We start from the raw sequence: 6,827 nt of genomic DNA, 5'->3' as shown, positions 1-6,827 counted from the left end.
ACCTACACTAAACAGAAGAGATAACAGTGGGTGACTGAGACAGGTGGGCTAGAGCTCCGGGCACCCTCCCACTCTCACCCCACACCCCTGGGGGCCCAGGGCTCTGGGGATACAGTTTGAGAACCATCTTCACAGCCTCTAACACTCTGTGATTTATGCCTTCAGGACAAGGATGTTGTCCTTGTTGCCTTCTCCAGGCAGCCCAGTAATTAGACCCCAAGTCCAGCATGTTCTGCTACTGTCTATTCAGTGCTGAGACCTTCAGATTCTTTCTCTTTTTCTTTCTCTCTTTCTTTTTCTTTCTCCTTCTTTTTCTTTCTTTCTTTCTTTCTTTCTTTCTTTCTTTCTTTCTTTCTTTCTTTCTTTCTTTCTTTTCTTTTTCTTTCTTTCTCTTTATTTTTCTTTCTCTTCTTTCTTCTCCTTCCTTCCTTTTTCTTTCTCTCTTTTCTTTTTTTCTTCCTCCCCTCCCCTCCCCTCCTCTCCCCTTCTTCCCTCCCTCTTTTCTTTTCTTTCGTTATTTTTTGAGACAGAGTCTTGCTCTGTCGCCCAGGCTGGAGTACAGTGGCACAATCTTGGCTCACTGCAACCTCCGCCTCCTGGGTTCAAGTGATTCTCCTGCCTCAGCCTCCCGAGTAACTGAGATTACAGGGGCCCGCCCCGACACCTGACTTTTTTTTTTTTTTTTTTTTGTATTTTTAGTAGAGATGGGGTTTCGCCATGTTGGCCAGCCTGGTCTTGAACTCCTGACCTCAGGCGATCCACCAGCCTCGGCCTCCCAAAGTGCTGGATTACAGGCATGAGTCACCAAGCCCAGCCAAAATCCTCAAATTCTTTTTTTTTTTTTTTTTTTTTTGAGGCGGAGTTTCGCTCTGTCGCCCAGGCTAGAGTGCAGTGGCCGGATCTCAGCTCACTGCAAGCTCCGCCTCCCGGGTTCACGCCATTCTCCTGCCTCAGCCTCCCGAGTAGCTGGGACTACAGGCGCCCGCCACCTCGCCCGGCTAGATTTTTGTATTTTTTAGTAGAGACGGGGTTTCACCGGGTTAGCCAGGATGGTCTTGATCTCCTGACCTCGTGATCCGCCCGTCTCGGCCTCCCAAAGTGCTGGGATTACAGGCTTGAGCCACCGTGCCCGGCCAATCCTCAAATTCTTAACCGCTGGTTTCTGCTGACAGTGAGGTCTGTTATGCAGAGTTCAGTGGGGCCACAGGTCCCTTGTCCCTTCTTAGGGAAGGGACGGGGCCAAAACCTTCTATGCAACAGCCAACCCCGTGGGGCACTTCCAGGCGTGTGTAGGATGTCCACATAGCTTCTCTCAGTCCCCAACAGCATGCGGGAAGGTGTGACTCCCAATGGCCGACAAGGGAGGGGTTCAGGGGTCTTAGGAGGCTGGTTCCTGATACCCCTGTGAATGCAGGGCTGGGTGCCTGGCCAGGAGCCCAGGTCCTTTCCTGGAGCCACAGTCTGGGGCCCTGGCCCAGGCCCAGGTTTTCCCTGGCTTACTCCGGGGGTGCTGGCACCTGCAGACACCAGCAACAGAAAGAGGCAGGAGTCGATGAGGGAGGCGGAGAGGAGGGGGACTTTCCTTCTCCTGTTGGGGGTCTGGAGTGTCCTTTTCCAGGCTGAGGAGTAGGGCTACCCATTTCCCCATCACCTTCCAGCCAGGGGCAGTGGGAGGAGCAGGAGGCTGAGATTGCACAAACAGGTATGGGAGGAGGCCAGCAGTCAGGCAGCTGGCTGGGGTTGCCCAAAGGCCGTGAGAGTCCCCAGTGCCTGCATGGACATCAGTGGCGCCTGGAGGGACTCTAGCAGTCTTCTCTAGCTCTCACAACAGGCACTGGGGGGTGGGAGGAGCCAGAGGCCCTGCTCCCCACTCCATGCGTCCCTCCCAGCTGCTGGGCTGGAAACTCGAGCCAAGTCAACAGTTCCTTGAATTGTGTTACAGCCCAGGCTGCCCCTCCAGAGCTAATAATGTGGGCAGCTGTAGGACGTGAAACTCGATCCTCCAGGCTCCAATCCCACCCCACTGTGGCCAGGCTGGCAGGGAGTGGGCGGATGTTGGGCCCAGGGTCCTGAAAGCAGAGGCCTGGACTTAGGATCCTGGGGTGAGGCTGGGTCCGGGAGGGATCCCAGCCCCCATGAGGGACCCTGGCCCCCTGGTAGGGCGTTTGTACAAAGTTGATATGGGTCAGGCTAGCAGGGCTGACACCTATAAACTCAGTGGCTGACAGAGGCTGACATCCTTAGTGACTGAACCGGTGACGTCTGTGGGATGATAATTATAATAAGATTTTTTTTTTGAGATGGAGTCTCGATCTTGTTGCCCAGGCTTGGGTGCAATGGCACGGGCTCACTGCAACCTCCGCCTCCCAGGTTCAAGTGATTCTCTTGCCTCAGCCTCCCAAGTAGCTGGGATTACAGGCATGCGCCACCATACCCGGTAATTTTGTATTTTTAGTAGAGACAGGTTTCACTGTGTTGGTCAGGGTGGTCTTGAACTCTTGACCTTAGGTGATCCACCTGCCTCAGCCTCCCAAAGTGCTGGGATTATAGGCGTGAGCCACCACACCTGGCCTATAAGATTTTTTTTTTTTTTTTTTTTGAGACAGAGTCTCACTCTGTTGCCAGGCTGGAGTGCAGTGGCACAATCTCGGCTCACTGCAACTTCCACCTCCTGGGTTCAAGCTATTCTCCTGCCTCAGCATCCCAAGTAAGCTGGGACTACAGGCGCGTGCCACCACACCCAGCTAATTTTTGTATTATTAGTAGAGACAGGGTTTCACCATGTTGGCCAGGCTGGTCTCGATCTCTCAACCTCTTGATCCACCCGCCTCGGCCTTGCAAAGTGCTGGGATTACAGGCGTGAGCCACTGCACCCAGACTATAATAAGATTTCATAAGTAAATAATACAGATGAAAAGTGCCTCCTGGCCTAGCATGTCCATGGCTGAGGCTGGAACTCCAATCTTTGGGCTTTGTGCTCAGTGCTTCCATGCCAAGGTGGGACCAGAGAGAGACTGAGGACTAAAGACATCCACAGAGAAGCAGCTCTGAGCACCTGCAGTGGCTTCACAAGGCCTGTCACTCACAGCCTGAACACCGTGGACACACTTGCACCCGTGTGGCACCTGCAGTGGTGGTAGCTGGCTTGTTTGACATGTGACTGGAAGCAAAATTAGGGCCCATGATGCCACCTCCTGCATGCAGGCCATGGGCTGGCACCCAGAGGTGATTCCAGGGCTTGTGGCGAGGGCAGCACTGGGGCGGCCGGGGACAGAATTGGGTCTGACTCCAGGAGTGACTGGTGCCATCTGGCATAGGCCTGAGTGCTGGAGAGAGCCTCCTCCTCTACCTCTTGGGGTGTGACCTCTTCGTACAGCAGTCCACGCTCCCCTCGATGACCACTGTTTGTGATTCTCATTTTGGCCCCTGGCACATTTGTCCTCATGCCGGGAGAGGAGACGTGGGGCCTTTTCAGCAGGACTCTGCTTCCCCCAGGAGGTGGGAAAAGGAAAAAGCCCCCACCCAGTGCCCGTCCCCTGAGAAACTGCTTTCTCCACCCACCGTCCAGCTGGACGCACACCGTGCCTGATGGCCCTGGGTCTGAGCCCTCTAAGGTCTGGGAGAAGTGTCTCCCAGCCAGGGCACGGGTTTATGGCTGCAAAGTAGCCCCCTAGGGTGACCCTGGGCAGAGGAGTAGGCGAGGCTGGGAATGCTGCAGGGGGACAGTGCCTCAGTGCTGACGGGCTCCTTCCTTCCCTCAGCCTCCCATGGAGACCCCAGAGTGTGGTGCCCAGGCCCTGGGGCCGCAGCCCTGAACCTCTTCTCCAGTCTTGCCTAAGAACTACACAAATACCTCCAGAAGAGGATGTGAGAGACCCTAAAGGGCCAGGCCAGACCTCCCTGAGGTGGCGGCAGGAGGTTGGGCCCTGAGGGGTGAGAAGAGCCTCAGGCAGAAGGGAACCAGGGTAGCAGGGCTCCACAGTGGAGGGAGGGGGCTCCACAGGCTGCAGTCAGGGTGAGAGGGCCCTGCAGGGTACCTGGGGCCAGGAGGAGTGCAGGGGAGGTTTTGGGCTGTCGGGGTGAGGTAATGAGGCCGGGCCTGGTAAGCCCCACTCCCTCCCTCTGGCCCCAACTTCCCCATCTGAAGGAGCCCACTGTATCCTCCTGTGCTGCCAGGTACCTGTCTCTCGGGCCTCCACATCTGAGTCCATCTGAAAAATGAGAATACTTCAGTCTAGGTAGTGGGACTGCCAGCCGGGGACCCTGCGGCCTTGGCCTGAACCCTGCTATGACTATCACGGGCTCCAGTGGGGAGCTGCACCCTGTCTCCTCAAGGAAAAATCCAGCCAGTCTGGGAGCAGCCCTGCCCTCCCTCCCTAGGGACTTTGTTTAGACCAAATTGGTAGGAGGGTGGGGAAGGTAGACAAGATGTGGCAGGCCCTGCCCTCCCCCTCCCCAAGCAGAGCCCCAACTCCTGGGCTCTGGGCAGACTGGCCGTGGGGTCCTAGAGAGCGCCTGCCCTCCTGCCCCTTGTCCTGCCTGAGACCTGGACCTTTATTTCGTGCCCAAGTGGCTGTGAGAGTGACAGGAGGTCCGGGGCCTGTCCCTGGGGAAACATCTCCTTATAAGGGTCTGAGGCGGGAGTGACAGTCCTGTCTGCCGTGTTAGCCCCTCCACTGCATGGCCTTCTCTCAGCTTATAGAGTTAGTTGCAACCTCCCTGAGGGCAGGCAGGCCACCAAGAAAGGTGCAGAAGTACTTGCTGAGTGAATTGCTTAGTGAACAGGGTGCAGCGAGGAGTGGAGAAGCTCAGGGTCTCTCATTCATGCCTGGGAAAGTTCTCTGCCCAAGGCCACTGGGTGGGCCTGGCATGATGACAGGTATCGACTGGGGGCCTGGCCTGGGCCTTGCTCCCAAACATGCTCACTTCTGCACTCTGGTCTCCCTGCCTCTGCTCACGCTGGAGCACCCACTCCACACCCACCCCAGTGCTGCCCGCACTCACCTCCTTCACAAACGCCAGTTCCTCTATCAAGCGTCCCTGGCTAGAGCCCTCACACCTGCTCTGCTCCCAGGGTTTCTACTCAAGGGCAGTCCTCGTCTCAGTCACCTTAGAGCTTTCACTGCTTGGAAGGGACTTGACACCCAGTCAGTGCTCAGCTAATCTTTGTCCACTAAGGACAAACAAGAAACACCCAAATGACACTCACATGTACTAGGCACTGTTCTAAGTGCTTTATGTGCGGTAACTTGTTTACTCCTCACAACCACCCTATGAAGTAGGTGTTTGTGTCACTCCCATTTTGCAGATGAGACAGGGAGGCAAAGGGCGGTCAAATGACACAGGAGAGCAAAAACTGGCTCCCTCCACCCTTCTAAGGTCTTTGGCTGTGCTAGGAATTACATGGACAGATAAACTGGTTAACAGGAGAAAAATCATATTTAATTACGTACGTAGGCATGGGAGCCCCATGAAATATGAGATTCCAAGAAGGATCACATCTTGAGCTATAGAAAAGGAACTGGGGGGGCGGGGTGGGGTCCAGGATAACCTTTGTACCTTAAAAAAAAAAGAAAAAAAAAACAGGGGCTGGGAGCTTCTGGTGGGTGATGGCAACGCAAGTTTGGGAGGGTGAGGGGAAGAACTCTATGGTGAGCAAAAGTTGTCTCAGTATGCAGATAAAAAGTCAGTCTCAGCTGGGCGCGGTGGCTCACGACTGCAATCCCAGCACTTTGGGAGGTCGAGGGAAACGGATCACGAGGTCAGGAGATCGAGACCATCCTGGCTAACACAGTGAAACCCCATCTCTACTAAAAATACAAAAAAATTAGCTGGGCGAGGTGGCGGGTGCCTGTAGTCCCAGCTATTTGGGAGGCTGAGGCAGGAGAATGGCGTGAACCCGAGAGGCAGAGCTTGCAGTGACTCCAGCCTGGGCGACAGAGCGAGACTCCGTCTCAAAAAAAAACAAAAAAACAAAAAAAACCCAAACAGTCAGTCTCAGTTCGTTAACAGTTGTCTGAGCAGCCCCAAGAATAATAGGTAGTTGGTGTCAATGAGTCAATCTTCCCTGGTAGATAAGATTGCTGGGAGGGGGTTCAGGACAACTTAGGCAGATGAGGGAACTTCAGAGAAAGCCCTTTCTATACTTGTTGTTGCTCAGGCGCCCCCAGTTTGAAGTAACCAGCACACCAAAATGTCAGATTTTGGGGTGGCATTTCCTGAACTCCTTCAGCGACACCCAAGGTCACTCAGTCAGTAAATGGCAGAGCAAAGATCCAGCCCCAGCCCCCATGGGGGCTGTGAGGCTGCCTCCTGAGGATGACATTTCCTGGTGCAGCCAGATGGATGCCTGTGTCACTGCCAGGAGACACCTACTCGAATGGGCAGCTGCTCCCTAGGCCAAGCCCATCAGATGAAGTGCCACCATCCTCAGTGTGGCCTTTTCATCTTTTCCATCCTCCTGGACTCGGGTCTTCTGCCCATTCTACCTGACACCAGTGGGTTTGATTTCCCTGAGTGCAGCAAATTTGGGCTGAGCAACTGTTTGTAGAATGACCACTTTGCTACAGGGACCCGAGACAGGCACGGTTTCTTCAAGACCCTGGGCACCACTTTCCTCCCCCAAGCCTGTTTCCTGCTCTGGGAAGTGAGCTGACTTGCTCATGTCACGTGGCGTGATGTCTGGTAGGGACGCTGGGCGACTTCTGAACCATGTCAACAGTCTATTTAACCTGATTCTTGGCACTGCTGTGTGCCTGCTCCAGACGCCAGGTGACTTTGTCTGAGCAACGTGGGGTGGGGATGAGGTTACAGGCAGGTCGGGTGTG

The sequence above is a fragment of the Chlorocebus sabaeus genome, chromosome 9, assembly GCF_047675955.1.
Source record: "Chlorocebus sabaeus isolate Y175 chromosome 9, mChlSab1.0.hap1, whole genome shotgun sequence".
Taxonomy (NCBI): Eukaryota; Metazoa; Chordata; class Mammalia; order Primates; family Cercopithecidae; genus Chlorocebus; species Chlorocebus sabaeus.
Note: the sequence above shows the minus strand (reverse complement) of the source record.